At 41.9% G+C, this 22,994-nt stretch overlaps 1 protein-coding gene across 1 annotated transcript in view; it reads right to left on the bottom strand.

Annotated features, from left to right (window-relative positions):
* LOC122804857 (solute carrier family 15 member 2-like) overlaps nucleotides 1–22,994 on the bottom strand; it is a 1,359,362-nt gene that overhangs the window by 663,804 nt on the left and 672,564 nt on the right. The window lies entirely within an intron of this gene.

The raw sequence follows: 22,994 nt of genomic DNA, 5'->3' as shown, positions 1-22,994 counted from the left end.
AGCTTTTTATTTGTTAATGTGAACTTCACTAATGAAATGTTACATTTATGACTTACTGAAAACTTGCAATATAATGCATTAAAAATAATGCAGATGTTCTGAACAGTACATGACTTTTCTTGAGCACTGTACCCCATGCCAAACTACGAAATGAAAATTTGCCTTTAGTAAATGAAATAATCTTTGACACCATTTGCATAACTTTATTATAGTAAACAGGAAACTTGTCTTACACAAGTACATGCAAAGAATTTGTCATTACAGAATTGCTGTTATTCATTTGAGCCTTGGACTGTTAATAACTAATTTATTCTATACTTTAAGACTAGCATTTCTTGTGTTCCATTATAGAGAGATTTTTCTAAAACACAAAGAAAAGTCCTTCATATGTCCTTACATAGCAAAACAATGGTACAGGCTGTTGTGTGTGTGCATGTGCGTGTGTGTGTGTGTATATATATATATATATATATATATATATATATATATTTATTTATAGATATTATATATAAAAATACTAACTCTCATCCCCCAAACACCACACATAATACATACTTAAAATAACCAGCATTTGGCTTAGAAATTTTTTGACAGTATTTGCAGTCATTGAGTGTTATGACTGATCTCACAGAAAATACCACATTGTTAAATTTAAGTAAACAACATTTGGAACTTGCTTGGATCTCCTCTGACACAGATTCAGGTCTCTCCTGGGAGTTTGACATCACCAGTTTAAAATTGCTATTCTAGAAGTCCCCTTGTCAAAATTCTGATGTGTCTTGAATTTTACAGAACATACATACATTCTTTTTCTGATATCCATGGCCATGCTACAGCCTATTGCAGCACTCCACTCAAAAGGCATAGAACAGAACTATGTGAAGCCAGTCCATTGCAGGATGCAGACTCTTTCACACATCAAATGCACGTATGCTGGCAGTATAGACGACTTCCAATTTCCCTAGCAGCATGTCTTTACTCTGCCTCCATTGTGCAGTGGGATCACACCCTGACTGTGACCCAGGTGAATGGGATTTAATTAGTTTCCCCAGCATTTAAGCAACCATGAAAAGAGACATGGAGGAGCTCTCGGATCTTGTAGCCCAGGCAGGTATGACCCTAGCCCTGAGTAGCATCCTGAGATTGCCCAGAATGATACCACAGTACAAGGACAAAATGACTGACTTCAACAATTGGCTAAGCTTCTGGCATCATTCTAAGGGTATCCAGTATCCGTCTGCCTGGGACGATATGGTCGACAGACCATGATGCTTTGCCAGAGATGGCCTGCACCTGTCACCCCTGGGATTCCGGATACTAGCTAAGGCCCTTGCCACCCCTATAGTGCCTTTTTAGGCAAGGTTCAAATGCTAAATTCACCATCATAACTGGTACAAGGAAGCAAACTCTGAGGGTAATGCTACTCATTGCTAGAAGTCTAAACCTCAAAATGCACTCACTCGAGACACCCCTTAAAATGGGGAACATCAACATCTGTGCAGTGACAGAAACCTGGTTCAGGGCTTCAGAGTGCACCCTTGCATTACCAGGCTATAATTCATACCACACCTTTCGGCCACCTAACCCGGACCGAAAGACTAAAGGCGGAGGGGTCTCCATATTCATTAAGGATATCCACACCTCCAAGCTAGTTGCTCAACATAATGCATCTGAAATTATCCAAGTGCAACTAATACTGAGCAAGACTGCAATCCAGGTCGTAACTTGTTACAGCTCTCCCTCCATGCCCCCAGGATTCCCACTCTTCATTTCTTAAGATACTGGAAAATATTAAGGTACAACCCAATACCTTAATTATGGGCAATTTCAACTACCCCACCATCAACTGGGAAAACTACTCATGTACCAACTCATTTGCTCAACATTTTCTGGAATTCATAAATTCCAATGCCTTGGACCAGCTTTTCCACACCCCCACCAGGGGCAGCAATATCCTGGACCTGGTCATTACCAATATGGGTAACCAGTGTTCCACACCAGAGGTCAATTCCTCACTGGTCAGATCCGACCACAAGCTAATCACCCTAGACATCCATATCCCATCTCCACCCCCTCATTAAGGAAACCACCATCAAAAACTACTCCAAAGCCAGCTTCATGCACCTTAAGACACAAGTGGTAAACTTCATGACACCCATGCAGATGGAAAATAGAGGTATGACTGCTGAATCTTACACAAATGCACTGTATAAGCACATACAAGAGTGCATGGATTGTGCCATCCCCAACCGAACCAAGACGTTATCCTCCAAAAAAAGAAAGCCAATCTGGTGGTCGCCTGCCATAAACAAACTTTACAACAGAAGGAAGAAGCTGTTGCAAAAATGAGTAAAATCCTAAGATTGGAGGAACTCCCTGGTCAGCCTCAGCATGAAGCTGAGATCCCTCATAAAATCCTCCAAAGCCAGTTATGAAAATAAAATCACCACTGATTCCAAAGACAACCACAAAGCATTCTACAGCTATGTCAAGAATCTCAATGGCAACACTCAGATTTGCTCTGAGCTACAGCACAATGGCACTAAATATACAGAACCAACTGATATTGCCAACATTCTAGCAGGTAGGTTCAGTACTAACTTTACCCCCTCTCACCCTCCAAAGGGCCCATCTTAATACCAGAAGAATGCAAAGCCCCTGTAATCATGGATGAACAATTAAAGACCACACTCTTCAAAGCCAAGAACACAGCATCTATGGGATCAGACAACATCCCAGGCTGCATACTGCACGAACTACAGAACAAACTGGCACCCCACCTAAGTACCATGTTCAATCATAGCCTCACCTTAGCCTATGTGCCTACTGAATGGCACACAGCGATGGTTATCCCACTCCATAAAGGGGGTACCAGCACTGACCCTGGAAACTACCACCCCATTAGCCTGACAAACCTGGTCTGCAAGGCCATGGAATGTATCATCTTGGAGCTTATAAACAAAGACATAGGTAACCTCCAAACCCTGGACCACACTCAGTTTGGGTTTGTAAAAGGTAGATTATGTTTACTAAACCTGACTAACTTCTTTGAAGCAGTTACTAGAGCCGTAGATGAGGGCATGGTAGTGCACACAGCCTATCTTGACCTCGCCAAGGCTTTTGATACCACCCCTCACTGTGGAATTATAGATAAACTCACTAAACTGGGCATAAATCCCTATGTCACAAGATGTGTGGCCATCTGGCTCACTGACAGAACCCACACAGTAAAAGTAGCCGACTCCAAGTCTGACTTCAGACCAGTGACAAGTGGAGTACCACAGGGTTTGGTCCTGGGTCCTCTCCTGTTCAGTATCTACTTCTCTGAAGTATAGGCCAACACAGAAGGTCTTTGGCTAACAAAGTTCACAGATGGCTCCAAACTGGGAGCCATAATAGAATCACCTAATGATGCAGACATTCTACAAAAGGGCCCCACAGAGACAGATGCTTGGCCTCAAGCTCAATACCAAGAAGTGCATTGTCATCCCTTTTGGGAAAAACTTGGTACCCATGAACTACCACATAGGCAGTAGCTCACTAAACACTGAAAGTGTATTAACAGACCTCGGGACACAGGTGGACAGTAGTCTCTCCTATGATAACCACATCGCCACAGTAGTCAGGAAAATCCTTCTACATTGCACACCTCATCACAAAAGGGTTCTCTTCTAGAAAAAAGGAGGTCATTGTTTCTCTCTACTCATCCCTCATCAGACCCATTATAGAGTACAATGCCCCATTTGTCATGTATCTCACAAGACACCTACAACAATTAGAAAGGCCATAGAAATACCTCACTATGAGGATTACCGGCTTCAATCAAACAGATGCCATACGCAGACCATCTTAAAAAAACTCCAGCTCTACTCCGTCGCATATCTCCTACTCAGAGGCGATCTCTGCCTAACATACAAAACTATGTCAAACCCAGAGCTGCTGGACATGCCACATTTAAAGAAATCCTAATCTCTCTGAACCACATGCTCCAGGGACCTAAACCTTGTCACCACAATAAACAGAACATGCTGGAGGGATAGATTCCTGTCCCAGAGACTTCCCATACCCTGGAATAAACTAACCATTCATATCAAGCAAAGCTCCTTATTGGCCCTCTTTAAGAAAAATATTGACGACTGGATGGGAAATTCAACCCGGGGATCACTTCTGCTGCACTGCTTGACAGGGGCACAGGAAAATAATTTTCCTGGGTGGTGAAAGCCAGGGAATCTTTTTGGCTAAGCTTATATAGGCCCCAGGGCCAATAGCCTAGTACCTACATATGAACCTATGAAACAGCAGGGAGAGAAATGAAGGCATGTCGTCTTGTCTGTCATAGGGGGAGGGTTGGGTGCAGGAACTCGGTGAGCACCCTGGGTGGTGTGATTTCTCTGATAGGGAACAACTAAACCATCACCTATGCATTATTTTATAGTTCTGGACCATAAGATCACATAGTCCATCATACTGAGCCTCTCCTAATGCTGTCAATGCCCCTTGCAGAACTGAGTGGTGCCCAGTATGGTCAGCCCAGTGCCTGCCCCCTTCCCTTGTGATCCAAGCAGTGGAATGGGTGGTACAGCATAACAAAAAATAGTCAAACTCAAACCATCCCTGATGGCTTCCTAAATGATGGCCTCCTCTGGTTGACCCACACCCCAGTGGTGGTGAATGAATGGCCCAATTGATTGGGGGGGGGGTGATGATCGGTAGGCAGCAAGAGAAAAACAGAGAAGAAAACCCAGCACGTCATTAGAATGTGTGAAGAAACCACTGCCCCTGACAAAAAGTTACATGGACAAAAGGAGGACAAAGCAGACTGTGCAGAGAAGGCATCTCAGCAGGGAACTGAACTACCCTTGTACTACTGTGACAGCCATTTTATAGTACATCATAATGTAAAAAGCAAGATATAAAGATATGTCTATGTATTCCCTGATATTCCAGTGAGCTTATTAGTGGCCATTTTTTTTATTTTAGTAATTACATGGATCCTTAAGACAATTTGGAACTATCAGTTTACACATGTAAATACACACACACACAGACATACACTCACACACACACACACACACACACACACACACACACACACACACACACACACACACACACATGCACATAAATACACGTGGCTACTTTTTCATGTTAGTATTTTTATTTTTTCTTCAACATAATTTTAAATAGCTAAGGCCTGGTATTTATAAAAGGAATAGCTGGATGCAGTAAGACCAATACAACTAAATTGTCCATGTATTGCTCTTTGTCGACTGCATAGTGCAAAATGACATACTTGGCCTATGCTGTATTATGCAAAAGAAAAAGGGCTAGTTAGTACAGCAAAATGCTTATAAGCAGCATTCCATTGCACCATGGTAAGCTCTGCTCCTGATTTATTAAAAGCTATGCAAATTTGGCCAGTTATATACAACGACATTATGGAGTACAGCACACAGGTGTGGTCTCAACTGCTGTGTAGCACCTTTTCTGTACAGGACAGATTGTCCTGCTTTATAATACACCTGAGTGGCATTGAGGATGCTTGGTGCAACTCCAGGTGACTCTGTTGTATTATCCTGCTACTGCTTGTAGTTTGGTTCTTCTGACGCTTCAACAAATGCACACTTGAGTGTATGCTGCGTAAGAGCTAAGTGAAATGCAAATCGTCAGATAACAATCTACCTATGTAGCTAATTCATGGATCACTTGACTGCACTGTAGTAGGTACAGTATAACTACATGTCTCACTACAACACTGAAAATTCTGTCCCCTTGGACACAAGTATGGAACAGAAATTGGGGTCTACGACAAGAGACGTTGTACAAATATTACCTTTTATTATTAAAGGAGATGGGAGGTGGTAGCTTAAACATTTAATTGCATTATTAAAGGAAAAATGAGGTGGGGGTGTACACTTGACATGACTGGTAGCTTATAGGATTAAAAGTGGAATGGGAAACAACGTAGATATAATCAGGATGCTATTGTGACAAACAAGGGAAGGTGGGCTTACATTTCATACACAATTAGAATGTGTAAGGGGGTCTTCCTGTATGTCTCCAGTGACAAGTAATTTTTAATTTAAGGCTCATGGTGCTTACACTATATATTTCAGTCCTTGGGAGTCCAGGTTATACAGCACAAGCTGCTTTATGGTTCTTTTCACAGATTTCATGATTCCAAGTTATGCTCTAAGGAAAACAAAAATATGTAGAATCTGAAAACCTATGATAATATTATTCTGGATGATATCACTGCTGCACCACTAATTACAGCAGGAATAATAAAGTTATACTTTGTCCCATTTGGTCAAGACCTGGAATGGGAATACTGTGGTAAGTCTGTGGACCAAAAGGTCACAGGCAACGTTACCACAGCACACTGCAGACACAGCTGTAGATACATGACTTACAAGAACTCCATTCCAGCTTTTCTTGCAGCAGCAGGTTAGGCCCACTCACCTAGGGTGCAATTTAAAAAAAAAAAAACTGCTTTATGACTGAACCTACTGACCTCTGCAGAATATTGTGCATGTTTTTTTTTTTGTTTTTTTTTGTTTGTTTTAAATGCAACCTTGGAGATAGAATGGTCATACATTCATCATCTACACAAACCTAAAAGCAATGTAGGATGGGTTGGTGAAGCAAACAGTAACTGTCATGGACAGTTTCCACATACTCCTCTGTCACATGCACAATGATTAGAACATATAGGTACTGCACCTGAATGCATTTGGGCATTAGTAACTTATTGTAATGCTCAGCAAGTTACCGGAAAGGTGAAACATTTATGAGGGACATGGCACAACATAAGATGAAATATCCGATATTCTGCAATATCAGGGGCAGTTAAAAGGTAGGGGCGCTAACATAAAAAAAAAAAAAAAAAAAAGGCAGCCATCCTGCTCATCTGAGAAAATCTGAAATGGCTTTTTTCCAAGTCATCTATCTGCAACTGCCGTTTGTGTGCTGTGGTAATGTTGCCCGTGATCTTTTGGTCTGCTGGTTTACCACAGTATTCCCTTGAAATGACAGGTATGCTTTAGTGAAAGTTTGGACTAGCAGCCACTACTTTGGTTGGGTTTTGTTTTGTCACATATGAAAGGGTCTGCTTTTTTTTTTAGCACTTTTTGCCCCACACTGCTTTTTAACCATCAGTCCCTATAAGGCAGTTGGTGCAGTCATTATTCCATTACAGGGGTGAGGTATGACCAAGATTGGTCATCGTTTAGACAGCCAATGGTGTGGTTCAAGGGTTTTCTTCTTTTATCCCTACCTTCACCTTGAACGATCAGCTTGCTGAGCCAAAGGGGGAAATGCAAGTCTGTCTCCTCTGGTTGTCCATGTCTTCCATAAGGGACATTACCATCAGGCAGCCCAACCCTCTTCTCTCAAGCATAGGAAGTGCTTTTCCTACATACCACTAGATAATTCTCACTGCCACATGTGCTCCCCAAACACTTGTAACCATCCCCACCCCCTGGGAGAGGCAAGCAGGTTATGCACTATATGTGTGAAGCTCTGTAGGTTCAGTTGTAAAGCTTTACAACTGCAAATAGGCCACTGTGGTATAGTGTGCATGCTTTATTTTTTTTAAAATGTGCTCTTGGAGAGTGGACCTGCCCTGCTCCTTCAAGAAAGCGCTTCTTGCATGTCATTTATCTGCAGAATGTGCTGCAGTAACATTTGACCTTTTGGTCCACAGGCTTACCACAGTATTCTAGTAATTTCACTGAAAGCAACTTTCAGCACCTTTAGAGTTTGTCCTTTACCCCACTGTTGTGCCCCCAGTGAGTTGGTATATATATGTACATGTGGTGTGAGGGTTCTTCCCATCTTGGGGTTAAAGATACAGGGTGTTTGCCCCTCTGCAAAAGCAAACTGCTTTGAGGTGTGCTAAAAGTACCTTTCAGTGAGCTACTTTCACAGCTTTGGCATTCTGGTGGGGCAACATGATTCCATTTTGCAAGACTACATTTTGTTTATCTATAGTTAACCTAAGGCTATGGTCTACTAATAAACTTTATCCTTTAATTTTTACTTGATTTCTGACATTAGTTTCAGCTGTCAGAAGACCACAGTTTACAAAAGTCATTTAACAGGACATCACTCACACATTGCATCTACAAAATGGCATTTGTGCCAATTGGGCATATGTGGTTAAAAACTTACTAAGAAAATAAAGCCAGTGAAAGAACAATTAGTTCATGAGCAGGATAAAACCGTCTTATATACGGATAAGAGAGCAAAGAACATCTAAGGAAAGGACAATAAAATTAAGTAAAAAAAGGAATGCAAGGGACAAAAGGTATTTATTTAAAAAAAAACAGGGTTGCTTAACATTTACATAATAAAAGAAAGGAGACTCAATGAGCCCTGCTAACGGAGGAATCTGGGATAACATGGTTAATCCCACTACATTTACAGATGAAAACATTATGAAAGAACTTGAAAAGCTAAATGTACAGAAGGGAATACGGATTGATAAAATTAAACTTTGAATCAAGAACTAATTAAAGAATGAGACTAAATCATTGGAGGAGGAAGATAAAGTTCCTCAAGACTGAAGAAGGTAGGTGAGTTTTCTTTTTGCAAGAGTGGGATGAAAACAGTGATACGGATCTAGCACTAATTTATCAGTTTGAGTATGTTGCAATGAAAATTATGGAATTAGTGTTGAAGGAAACAATTTTAATATATCTATAAGCCATTGGGAAACTAAACCAATGTTAACATTAATACACAACAAAAAGGGCATGGCAGAGACGTATAAGAGAACCATTTGACAGGTTAAGCAGAGTGCAAAAGCTGAACAGAGCTGTGGGAACTGCCACTACCTACTTATGGTTCAGAAAGGCATTTTTACATGGTGTAATGCAATGGGTCAGTAAGCAAGTTAGAAAGATTTGGGGTGAATCCTAGGATGGTAGCATGGGTAAAAAATTCCCTAGACAGTGGGACACAGTTAACCATAATAAATAGTAAATGGTGTCCATACAGATGAAAGGATGGTGATTTGTGAAGTACCATAAGGGTCATTACTGCACATGTGCCATTACAGGACATCTAGATCAACAAGTTTGTCCCTTTTCTTCACTAATAACTACATAACTTATGGGAATATACTTGGTAAGTATCTGTGAACTGTTACTGTTGCACACAGTTCAGTTCTAAGGTGCTTTTGTAGTGGGAGGGAACTACTTCGGGTTTTGGCAGAATGATCAAGTAGGTCAAGTAGATCTGGGGTAGATCATACTAGTCAGATCCCCAGCAGGGCCCCAAAACCCCAAAAGGAGCAGAAGGAGTCAAAAAGCAAGAAACCAAACTTCAGGGGCAAGGTAGTCTGAAAGACAGCTCTCTCCCTCACAAAAAAGAACATACGGTGCTGCAGGGGAAGTTAAAACTATGGTGCTAGATATAGGTATGCAGCCAAAAACAGGTGACTGCAGCACAAATGTCCACCACGGACATATTCATGAAATGATGAAATGCATACTAGATGAAGCCAGTTCATCAAATAACCATGGTGGAATGTTCTGCTACCGCACTGGGCAAGAGCTTTTTAAAAATGCCATTCCATGTCAACAGACTGTTTGAAAACCACAAAAGCTTCCTTACCAGGAGCAAAAGAAATAAACAACTGGTTTGACTTCATCTTCTAATGAAATTTGTAGGAGAATGAAGGAATCAAAACAACTGAAACAAACATGACTAAACACTGTCATCTATGTTCAATAAAAGACTTCATCAGAACAAATCATTCTCCAGTGCTAAAACATTTAAATACATGATTCAGACCATCAGATGTTTGAAATTCTCTGTTTCAAAATACATTTTATAATGACAGTATTTTATAAATTTGGAGTAAAATTGGCTTTCAATTTTAACTTTTTAACTACTATAACACTTCTCCTACCCATAATAAGGTGGCAAAGCCTGCCCTTTTTGCCATTATATACAAAACCCAACACAAAAATAAATAAATAAATAAATAAATAAATGAATGAATTGACACTTGCAGAATGCCTGCATAGTGCATTATTTGTAATACCGCACTGATATTCATGTTTTTTTTTCTCTAATTTAGTCTTGTATTTTTTCTTACGGAAAATGCAGGGCAGGTCTCATGTGAACCTAAATAAACTACATAAGTTGAATTACAATCAAAGTGAAAGTCACATCAAAATTTTTATCAATGTTGTGAATGACTATACAATGGCTGTTGGACATTTAGCAACAGTATTTACAAAGCCTAAAAGCATAAGTGTTAAGATTTTTTTGGAACTGGGAACATTGCCAGGTGATCTACCTGTGTGTGTGTTTTATACATTTTTAGTTGCTTCTGATGGCTTGTTTAATAGTATTTTAATCAAAAGGAATATAAAGAACAAATGCTACACTGATGAAATAAGCAGCATTGCTATGCCCTTTCGTTAATATATTATCTGATTTTTTATAGCAGGCACATTGTATTTTTCTTTTTAATCTTATGCAAAATCAGATAACCTCAGTATGGTGCCTTCACTGTACCCCCCACCCTTTGATATATATTTAGGGATTTCCAGTGCTTCATCAAAGTTTATATCATCAGATGTCAGCGTAAACACCTATATTTCTTGTCTCTTGATCATATTCTCTTTAATGAATTTTTGGTGACTACCACTCACATGAAGGTAGGTTATACTGAACTATGGTTTATAGTAAATACCAGTCTTTAAATTACTTTCGTCCACTAAAATTTACAAGTTAACATGTAAGAAATAAATGTTATTAGTAGACCAACTGGCTACAATTTCCAAAAATATGGTGGGCTTATTTAACATTCTTAATAAACTGTTTAAATGTATTTCCTTCACTATCATATAATAAGTAAATTGTCAGTACTGACAGTATCCAGATTGATAACTGGCTTATTTTTTCCTCATTAAATCAACATTAAGTTGGAAAATATGGGGGCAACTGTTGACCCCATAGCTACACCTCTTGTCTGCCGATAAAAGCTTGCCATTAAGGCAAAATACATTGCAATTTAAAATCAACCCCCGGATTCTCAAAAGCTTGCACGGCATGCATGATTAGTGTAGGATGAAATATTGCCAATATGGCTGCCGAGCAATCCATGTACATACACGTCTGACGTGCGCGAGCTCTATAGCACAAGTGCTGCACGTCCCCAGCCCCCATATGCAAATCACCCCATTTGCAGGTGAAAGCCATGCAAAGGAGGTAAATCTGCCATCCAGGAAGCAGGAATCAGGGCATGCAGGACTAGTGTAATATGCAGAAATGTACTCGGTTAGTAACCAAGTATGGTACTGCAAACTCCAAAACGGAGCTATGACAGCTCCAAATAAAAGCTGCATATCATGGAGGAAGAATACCAATGGCCAAGTAGAAGGCCATTGGCATTGCAAACAATGCCAAATGTACAAAATACAACTTTTATGAATTGTCCGCCGATCATGGATGTTGAAGCACAGGGCAGGGGTGCGCAAACGGGACCGGTGGGGAAATAAGAAAATAAACCTAAAACAAACAGTCTAACTAAAATCAGTATTCTGCCATGCAAGTCAATGGCAGGCCAAAGACCACCTGGCCAGTGAGTAGTGGTTGCTAAGGAGGGAGGCACAGTGTGACACATGTAACTATGCATTAGCAGGCAATATTAGGCAAATGAGAGGAAGGATAATGAATCCCGGTTTTCCCCAGCATGTGAGGCAGATCCCAACAGTGTATGAGTATGAATACCTGTGTGGGAGTGTCAGGCATACTGTCGGCGGATTGGAGCCCTGTGATTCGGGGGTGCATCCAGCTTAGCACAGCACAGCAAAGCCAGGAGGTGTGTCTAAACCTGCCCAGCATGTATGACAAAGTGTAAGCGGGTGTGCGCACCGTGCAACAGGATCTACAGGAAGATGAAGGAAGTGAAGCCAGGAAATAGCAGCAGTGTGCACATTGCAGTACACCGATTGTGCTGAGTGCCCCCGGGATGAATCAGAAGGGCAATGGGAAGGGAAAGCAACAGTAGGAATTTAATCAAGGGGTACTAGGTTCGCTGCCAGGTGAAATGGATCGGAACCAGCCAATTAAACAGGCAGTAGACCAGCCCAGCCCAGAACTCCACTATAAACTATGCAAACACCTACCCCTCTGGTTTTTCCCACACCCTACGCCACCGGGGTAAACAAGCGGGAAACTTTTAACACTCAAAACAGCAAAATGTTAGGGGTTGCAATAGCTATGATGCAACTTGTGGAAGAGGCTGAGGGTGGCGAGGATGGGAATGCTGCTGACCAGCCCACAGTGAGGAGATGGAGAAGAGTGTACAGACCCAGGATGACCTACCAAGTCTACATTTGCTGGAGATAGTGGAGCACTATAGGGTGGACAGGGACCTCCTACAGCAGATTGTTGAGCTGTGCCAGCCATGCCTGACACACAGAACTAACAGAGAAAAACCTATCCCAGTGGAAATGAAGGTATGTGTAGGCGTAAGAATACTAGCTGCAGGTACCTTCCAAAAGCCAACTGGGGATATGATGGGGATCTCACAGGCATCAGCATCCAGGGTACTCCACCAGTTCTTGGATGCCATGGCAGCACATGTCAGTGAGCACATATATCTCCCCCTCACCCATGAGGCGTTGGCCAGCAATATGAATCTCTTCCACCAAATAGCGGAATACCCTGAGGTAATGGGTGTAATAGACTGTACACATAGACATTAAAGCACCACCCAGTGAGCAGGGTAGGGTCTACATCAACCACAAGGGATTTCCCTCCATCAACTGCCAGGTCGTGTGCGATAATACTGAATGTGTGTGCTGGCTGCTCTGGAAGTTATCATGATTCCCACATCTAGCATCTGACACAGCTGTACCAAAAATTTTTATTTATTATTTTATTTAACATTTGTTAACCGGGTACGTCTGACTTGGAACAAAGCCAATTTTCAGCGGAGGTCCAGAAAGAAACACTCCAGATGAATGTCTTTGTAATGTGGGAGGAAACCGAAGGGAGGACATGCAGACTCCACACAGAAGGAACCCCAGCCAAGAATTGAACAAGAGAACCTCTTGCTGTGAGGTGACAATGCTACTGCTGCACCACTGCGCCATCCAAATTTGCCAATGGGGACATCCCACATGGTCATCTAGTGGGGGATGCTGGATACACACTGGAGCCGTGGCTGATGACACCCATCAGAAATGCACACACACCCCATAATGAGGCACACTCACAAACAAGAATCATAATACAGCGTGTGTTTGGGATGCTCAAGTCATGGTTCTGGTGCCTGGACACATCCGGTGGAGCCTTGCAGTACTCACCAACTACATGTACCCAAATTGTCCTTGTATGTGCCATACCACGCAATATGATCCTGCATAAACAGCTGCAGCAGGAGCAGCAAGGGGCAGGGCCATATAGCCCCCCACCAATGCCAAGGCCTGCACAGGCACAGAGCGACTTGGAGGAGGAAAAACCTGAGCCTGCCCCAGTAGGCAGAAGGAGGCATGCCCAGTATGCCCTGGCCCTGGCAAAGAGGCAATGCATAGAACATACACTGACACGGGAGGGACCTAGGGAATAGAGACCCAGGGAATAGCACCTCTCTCTGACACTCACATACAGTAAAAGGGATGTCAAACATTACACTACCTGTGCCTAACCATGCGTAGGCAGTGTACTACGTGCATCCGACATAGGCAGCCCTACAGCACCACCGGCAGTGTACTGGGACACCCACAGGATAAGTGACTCACACATGCCAGTCGGGGGGGGGTCACATACCCAACAACAGTCACAGCCAGCAGGACAGGTGTATACAAACACAAACAAATGCCTTACTATGGTCTCTGAATGAGGGGTATGGCTGACCCCCCACCCAGGCCTACATGGACAGACCACAGCAGGCCAGGTAGTGGGATGTCAGCTGTGACAGCTAGGAAGTCAGAAACTAATGTGCATGCAATCAAAAGATAAGAACGGAGGTACACCAGTATGGCGTAGCCAGCATGATGGGTAAGACTACTGACAGAATTGGACTACAAGACATACCAGTACAGTCCTAGCAAATGTGTACAACTGTCAAGTGTGCCCCCCCATCTCACATAGAAATATAGTAACTGTCAGGTGCACCCCCCCAATCCTGTGTAGAAACATAGAAATAGTCAGGTGTACCCCTTGCTATGCAGACATGTTGCAACAGTCAATGCCAAATGATCGGTGGATACCCTGCAGACACAGCATGCTACCTGTTGCTACCTGTTGGTGTACAACACAAAGGTCAGCTGTGCAGTAAAAACCACCGGACATGCTCCACACATGCATAACAGATGGTCTTACTAGGCAAGCTCACACACTTAGAGAAATGAAGGCAATGTCAGTCATCAGCATACTGAAAGGTCATACTGGGCATGCTCACAACACATGAAGGCCATGTATGCAAACACCAGTGGACCAGACATATCCAGCGGTTGCAATAGTTACTACAGACACATGTCAGTATGCACTACTCATGCTTTGCACACACAGTGGATAGGAATACAGACATATATGTAAGGACAACACACCATAATATGCCAAAGGTAGATGGATATAGATGTGTGGAAGAGGGTGACCGTGACAAGGAGCCATCCACACCTGTCCCACAGAGCACACAGCCAAAGGGCCCCAAACACATCAGTTGCAGATGTCACACACTGCAATTACTAGTGATCAGTACCTGTCAGCACCACAGACTATGTGGTCCACGTGCCAGCTGTGCAACATGGCTGTACAAGGACATAGTCAGCTAGTTGCACTAGACATGCACCTGTGACATATGACCCCGTGTGTGGCCACCTGTGGCATATCACCCCTACATAAATGGTGTATGGGCCATGCACACACTGGCCGTCCCGTAGCGGTACCCTGACAAGCCTGCTGAGGTCATCCAATGTGGAATACACCTTTGGGAGAGCTGCAAGCCAGTTATCTCTGTGGTGCGTCCCATAACTGTGTACTGCTGTACTGTAATAGAATAGTTAGGTAAGAGTTCTAACCCCAAACATGGCAACTGTGTGAGTGTGTGTGTGTCTGTCTCTCATTGACTGTGTAAACAGCAATTCTTTTAGGTTACCCACACCCTGTACACTTCACATACCCAACCTTGGCATGGCTGCTGATGTCACCCACCTAGAAATACTCCCCTGGGAGAGCTGCAGCTCAGTAATCTCCGTAATACATGCTGTAACTGTGTACTGCTCTAGTATGATAATGTAGTTAGGTAGGAAGTCAAATCCCAGACACGGCAACTGTGCGTGTGTGAGCCTGTGTGTGTGTATGTGTGCATGTCTCTCTGTCACTGACTGTGTAGAGAGCAATGCTTTTTAGGCTACTCACACCCCATACATGTCGAATACCCTCCTTTGGCAAGGCTGCTGATGTCACGCAACTTGAAATACACCTCTGGGACAATCACAGCCATGTAATCTCCATAGCATGTCCTGTAACATTGTATGGCCATAGTGTGATTAAGGCGTTACATGGTAGTTCTATCCCCTGACCTGCCAACTGTGTGTGTATTAGTGCATGTCTGACTGTGTAGAAAGCAATGCTTTTAGGACACTCACACCACGTATATTTCACATACCCAACTTTGGCAAGGCTGCTGATGTCACCCACCTAGAAATACTCCCCTGGGAGAACTCTAGCCCAGTAATCTCCGTAGCACATGCTGTAACTGCATACTGCAGTTAGTCTGTGTGTGTGTGTATGTGTGCATGTCTGTCTGTCACTGACTGTGTAGACAGCAATGCTTTTTAGGCTACTCACACCCCTTACAAGTTGAATGCCCTCCTTTTGCAAGGTTGTTGATGTCACGCAACTTGAAATACACCTCTGGGATGATCATAGCTGAGTAATCTCCATAGCACGTCCTGTAATATCATATGGCCATAGTATGATTAAGGAGTTGGGTGGGAGTTCTAGCCCCAGACCTGCTAACTGTGTGTGTATGCGTGCATGTCTGACTGTGTTGACAGCAATGCTTTTAGGTTACTCACACCCTGTACATTTCACATACCCAACTTTGGCAAGGCTGCTGATGTCACCCACCTAGAAATACTCCCCTGGGAAAGCTGTAGCCCAGTAATCTTCATTGCGCATACTGTAACTGCATATTGCTGTATTGTGAATTAGACATGTGGTTGGGTTCCATCCCCACACAGGGCAGTTCAGGATGTATTGTGTGTATCACTGTCTGTGTAGGGACCAATGCATTTTAGGCTAGTATCTCGCAGTCATTTCACTTCGGTAGCATTGTCGCCTCACAGCAAGATGTTGTCCAGTTCAATTCTCAGCTAGAGCATCTTCTGTGTGGAGACGTGCATGCGTGAATGGGCATATCTTCATTGAAGGTTGTGCGTCAGGGCTGGCAACTCGGCACGCAAAAATCTACTGCCAATCATTAGCGGACCGGAGTTCTACTGTGGCAACCCCTAACCGGGAAAAGCCGAAACACACAACAACAACAACTTTGGCAATCCTGCTGATGTTAGTCAGTGTGAAATAAACTTTTGAGCAAGGACTACCCCAGTAATATCCATGGGGCATACTCTAACTGCGTAGTGCTGTAGTGTCGTACAATAGTTAGGTAGGGGTTCTACTCCCAAACATGACAAGTGTGTGTGTTTGTAACCCATAGACTGTGTAGAGGTGGTTGTGATTGTGCGACACCTGTGCCCAATGTGGAGTGGGTTTTGCATTTTTTCTTATATGGTGGCCATACTATATATCACAATGTCTACTGTACAGGGATAACACATGTGATATGGCTGAGAGGCCGGGGTGCAGAGCCACACCCAGACATGTGAATTCAAGGCCAGGCAATCACAGTTAGCAACCCCAGTATTACCCAGAGCACACTCTCATTCCATGTGACATACACACATGCCTAGGTAATAGCCAATATGTGAATAGTAAGCTGCACATGGGCTACCAATGGGAACTATGGAGTGACAGCGGTGGGCCACAGAGGGCATGCCACCCACTCCATCTGTCAAATATGCACATATGTGCAGACAGTGCACCTCCCCCATTTTCTCCAATGGACAACTGCACCACCTGTGGTGCCATCACGTGACCCACAACGGACATAACATGCCCATATGGACAGACACCACTGACACCAAGGAATGCTGATAGCATGCACACCATGAAGGTGCAGGGCAAAGCTACTACTGGCCATTACCAGCTCCCGCCACAGGTGGGCAGGACTAGCACATCTGATGGTAATCTGTGTTCACAACATGGGCCAGACACCCCAGGTACAGTTCCAGATGTCAATGTACATGCATGTGGGAGTTGTGCACATCCCAGATGCAGTCCATGTCATGGACGAAGGAACACAGACATGGCAAGCGATGCACAGCATTGCCCACACACAGTAGTCACCCAGGTGACCGGATGGGGGATACAATACCCACCTGTGTGGGCAAATGCAGACACTACATCTCGGAGCCACAATGCAGACCATCATCATGTGGTCTGATGCCAAGGTACACCTATCGCCTAGCTGTGGACAGCCATCTGGTGCAGTCAAACACCACACACCTATGCAGACATGCACACATGCACGTCAGTAGTGGCACTCTGTGTGTTTGTGTGTGTGTTGCATGCTGCAGATTTTCACATCCACACTCCCTACAACCTCCATGGGCATACTGCAGCATGCTGTCTGATGACAGACACCTTCCCATACTCTTCGCCCATACAGCCCCCGTATGACCTGTGTGGTGCATGGGATACCTGCACAGTGATGTGATGTGGCAATCCCACAATCGATGAGTTGTACACCTGCCCCTGTCACATGTGTCATTGTGTATGTGCCCTTGTGAGAGTGTGGATGTGTTGACGCTGGCACCTGTTCATGCCAACAGGCACGTGTATGTCACCTACCATACAGCTACTCGATCCCTGTTGCAGATGTCACTCACAATCACATATATGTTCTGAGTGCTCCACAACAGGTAACCCATGTGGCACATCCAATAATTGCTGTGCTAGCACTACATAGTCGTCAGGGATTTGATACCCTGTGCTGCTAGGTGTGTGACACAACCATGCCTCAGTTTAACCCTCCCACACCTCCTTGACATGTATTAGCCTCTGTCTGTGTCCCCCACACCCTCTCAAGTGGACGTGAAGACCTACACCTGCTTTGCTTAGGCAGCAGCATGTGTAATGTAAGTAAAGCTCATGATCAGTTGATGGCCTCTGCACAAATTGCAACCCTCCCCTAGCTGATTGCATGTGAAACAGCTGTGGTAACATCATCACCAACTGTATGGAAACACAGTCCAATACCCAGGAGCATCACAGTCGTGTTTGCCCTAGTCACCCACTGTGAACAGGAACTAGATCTGTTGTGTGCCAAACAGCATCCCAGATGGATTGCGGTGTACCTCTAACAACATACACTGTGGAAACAGTGCATCAAATGGGAAGTGGATGTGCCTGACTTGACTACAGCTTGTAAGTGCCGCTATACTGAATTTGGAGTAATGTTGCTTTCACAGTGTTTGTGTGGATATGGCTGATGTACATGTCTCAATACTTGCCATGTTAGTTCCATGTTGATGGGGAATCTCCATCTGCAGGGTCATCTGCAGCCTGAGCAGTGTTGTGTCCATGGTTGCATGTGTCACTCATGGAGCATCTAGCTGTCGACTGCTGAAGGTAGTGTGAGGATTGCAGTCAGTAGATGGAGAAAGCTATGGTAGTCACAGACTTCATATCCCTCAAAGGACATATGTTGCAACAACCCTGTAACAACAGTTAATGTATGTGGTCATCACAGCAACATGTCAATATTGGCCCTGTGTATGTGCTCCCAGCCACACCTCTGTCAACCTTTGTACATATGTCGTGCATGAAGTGGCGCACATGTGCTGTACACCATACTTTGTGGCATCATATCTGAGAACAGGCCACTGATATATCTAACTGCTACACATGTTATATACAGTAGGGGTTACATTATATTACATTACCTTCACATTCTGAGGATGTTCATACAGTACTGAGGTCTGTGCACCTATGGTGAATGTCGACAGTGTGTGTAGTGTTGATATGTACCATAGCCTGTGTACAGACTGTGGTAGATGACATTGTACTAGTTCCCCTACTCTCAGATGTTACATGCAGCCCCACTGTATGGTACTGTAGTGGCGTACATGTTTGCAGGGCCATAAACACACGTATCCCATACCACAGACAGCCAACAGATCTAACTGTGTAGCAGGCCAGTATATGTAGGGCAGTCTGTGAGTGGCATATATGAGGATGGTGTCAAACACATAGTCCATATACTGTCATACCATGCTAGCTAACCTATGTGGCTGTGTTCACATTGGTTGTGGATATGCACTCTCACAGAGGTGTATCCTACCCTGTGCTGCGACATGCCTGTGGAGCCTGCTGTATATGCAGGTACATGTGCATTCCCCCTAGGGAGGTGTAGGCCAGTGTTGAGCCAGTTTGCCTGCAACCTGCACAGTGCATTGCGATATGCCTAGCAGCTGAGTGTACCTACCAAGTGGGATGTCATGTGCAGATACTAGCCAGATGTCCCGCTGCCAGACCTCGCCTAACAGTCATGTATAATCCAAGGTGACCTCGGTGAGATCAATAAGCGTTCCAAACACTGTACACCAAGCAGAAGAATTTATTGCGGAGATGTAATACCAAGACAATAAATTACATGGATAAAAGTTAAGTGCTTTCACTCATAAGTATGAGCTTCTTCAGAACAAAATCCATATAAACGTTCGCAAAACCAACACACAAACATTTCACTGTTTAAATACTAAAATTGGCGCTAAAATAAAACCAATTCCTTTCCTTAAAGGTGTATTGCAAGTTACGCATGTTTTTACAATCAAATCAACTTCAATACAACCTTATTAATACTTGAAATGAATAAACCATCTCCTGAACATATTGTGTTTGCTAAATATATATATGTAAAATATATGAATAAACAACTAAACTGTAAAGAATTGTTAAAAAATGTTAAAAGCAGTTATAAAAAACATTGCTTAACCATTACTAAGTATTCCTAAAAAGTGGCTGAATATCAAAACACAAATGCTTACAAATTTATAATAAATTATGTACAAATGCTAATTCATGCATGCTAGGGAACAACATTTTAGAAAAACCATAATCAATTAGTTTTTAACTAAACATATCAGGCTTCATAACTCTGACATTGGAGTTGTACATTAAAGCATCCAAAGTGCTTCTCTCTTGGTCAGTTAAATTACTATTAACCTCCAAGGCTTTCCTGTTATGATATAATGAATACATCTCTTTGGCCACTATTTTCTCATAAACATCCACTCTTGGATGATATGGAGGTATAAAAGAGCTTTTCTTTAAAAAGTCATTCTCCTTCATCTGACCCTCACCCCCTACTTGGTTTAAATTTCTATTAACTACTGGTTTATTATGAAAAAATATATCCAAATTGATCTGCCTGGTGAATTTCTTAAGCTCACATAGACGATCATAAAACATACTATATTGGGAAATATATAGACATTAAACTTAAGCATATTTACAACAACATCCCATATATGGTTAAAGATTTGTGGGAATTTTTGAGTAAATACCCAGTAAACAAATGGAAGAAAGAAAACTGTTTTGTCACAATTGATGTGATTGACTTATTCTGTAGTATTCCCAAAAATGAAGGATTAGATGCATTTTGTAACAGTATAAGGAAATATGCAAACCTTACATGGGATGAAATATGCCTTATAATGGAGTTTATGAATATGGTTTTGAACAATAATTTCATTTATTTTGAAGGAGAACATTTCAAACAGACAAGAGGGGTAGCAATGGGAGCAGCGTGTGCACCCATATTTGCTAATTTGGTCATGGTGGATTGGGAGGAAACAAGTTTATTTCCTAGCACATATTATAGCAAAATCCTTCACTAATCAAGATTTTTGGATGATATTTATATCCTATGGGACGGTTCTAAAGTTGAATTGGATTCCTTTATTGAATTTTTGAACAACAGCAGTAAATTTTTGAAATTTACACATAGTATGAATAATGAGGGTTTAGCGTATTTGGATACCTATACTTACGTGCACAATAACAATTTGCAGTCGAGAATATATAGGAAAAAGACTTTTTCCAATGACTACTTAGCATATGAAAGTTTTCATCCTGTAAAAATGAAACAGAACATCTTTAAGGGACAATGCATTTGCGCTGCTCGCATGACCTCTAACTTACAAGTGTTGCAGGATGAAATTAAATACATCACTAGTTTATTTAGGGAAAGAAACTATCCATTATCTATGTTACAAAATATAGGCAATTATGTGTTAAATGAATGGGGCTTGAAATATAAACCCCTGTTAGGCTCTGACTTGTTTGGTAAGAAGGAACCTATAAATTTTGTTTTAGGTAAGAACAGTAATATATACCAAAAGTCTTTTATATTGACATATAATCCTATGTCAGATCATATTTTGGATATTGTTAACATTTTGGTTTGTGTTGAATTCTGATCCCAATATAGATAAAGTGGTGGGAAATAGACCTGGGGTGGTATATAAAATGGGAGACAACATAAAAAAACTCCTAGAACATAAGGATCACATTCAGAAAGATCCCAGAAACCAAAGGATGAAGCAAACATTAAAAGGTACTAAGAAGTGTGGCAAGTGTAATCAATGTAAATTTATTTTAGAAGCAGACAAAGTAAATATTGTCAACAATTTTAGTACAATCATAAAGTTGAAAGACGGTAATTGTAATACTAGGTTGGTTATATATATTGCCACATGCGAGGTATGCCCTAGTTACTATGTAGGTAAAACTGAAAGGAATTTTAAGAAGAGAATATATGATCATATCTACAGCATATCACAAAAGGATAGTAACAACGCATTATATAGGCATGTAGAGAGGATGGGTATAGATCATAAATTCAAATTTGGAATCTTGGATATAATCTACAGTAACCCCCAAGGTGGGGATGTAAAGAAACTTTTAAGTTTCAAGGAAGTTTGGTGGCAGTTATATCTTAATGCTACTAATCCACCAGGTCTTAATGATTTTATTTCCTGTAAGCCCATTTTAGAATGGGATAGTAGATGAATTTGTCTGGTTTGAGTTGTTGGAATTATTCGAGTTTATTGAACCATTATAGCTTATATATACACATATATATATATACATTAACCTTTTAGGTGTATCTCATACTAAGATGTATATAATCAATTCACTTATATTTAATTGTGTGGTTTCCAAACCATCCAATTTTTATATTTTTATATGTTTAGTTAAAAACTAATTGATTATGGTTTTTCTAAAATTTTGTTCCCTAGCATGCATGAATTAGCATTTGTACATAATTTATTATAAATTTGTAAGCATTTGTGTTTTGATATTCAGCCACTTTTTAGGAATACTTAGTAATGGTTAAGCAATGTTTTTTATAGATGCTTTTAACATTTTTTAACAATTCTTTACAGTTTAGTTGTTTATTCATATATTTTATATATATATATATTTAGCAAACACAATATGTTCAGGAGATGGTTTATTCATTTCAAGTATTAATAAGGTTGTATTGAAGTTGATTTGATTGTTAAAAACATGCGCAACTTGCAATACACCTTTAAGGAAAGGAATTGGTTTTATTTTGGCGCCAATTTTAGTATTTAAACAGTGAAATGTTTGTGTGTTGGTTTTGAGAACGTTTATATGGATTTTGTTCTGAAGAAGCTCATACTTATGAGTGAAAGCGCTTAACTTTTATCCATGTAATTTATTGTCTTGGTATTGCATCTCCGCAATAAAGTCTTCCGCTTGGTGTACAGTGTTTGGAACGCTTATTGATCTCACCGAGGTCACCTTGGAATTTACTAGTGGTTCAGTTCATTTGGTCGTGGTAACAGTCATGTATGTCAGACAGGGCAGTG

The sequence above is a fragment of the Protopterus annectens genome, chromosome 6.part0, assembly GCF_019279795.1.
Source record: "Protopterus annectens isolate FY-2018-M chromosome 6.part0, PAN1.0, whole genome shotgun sequence".
NCBI lineage: Eukaryota > Metazoa > Chordata > Ceratodontiformes > Protopteridae > Protopterus > Protopterus annectens.
The sequence above is the reverse complement of the archived record's forward strand: the minus strand, read 5'-3'. Positions and strand labels throughout refer to the sequence as shown.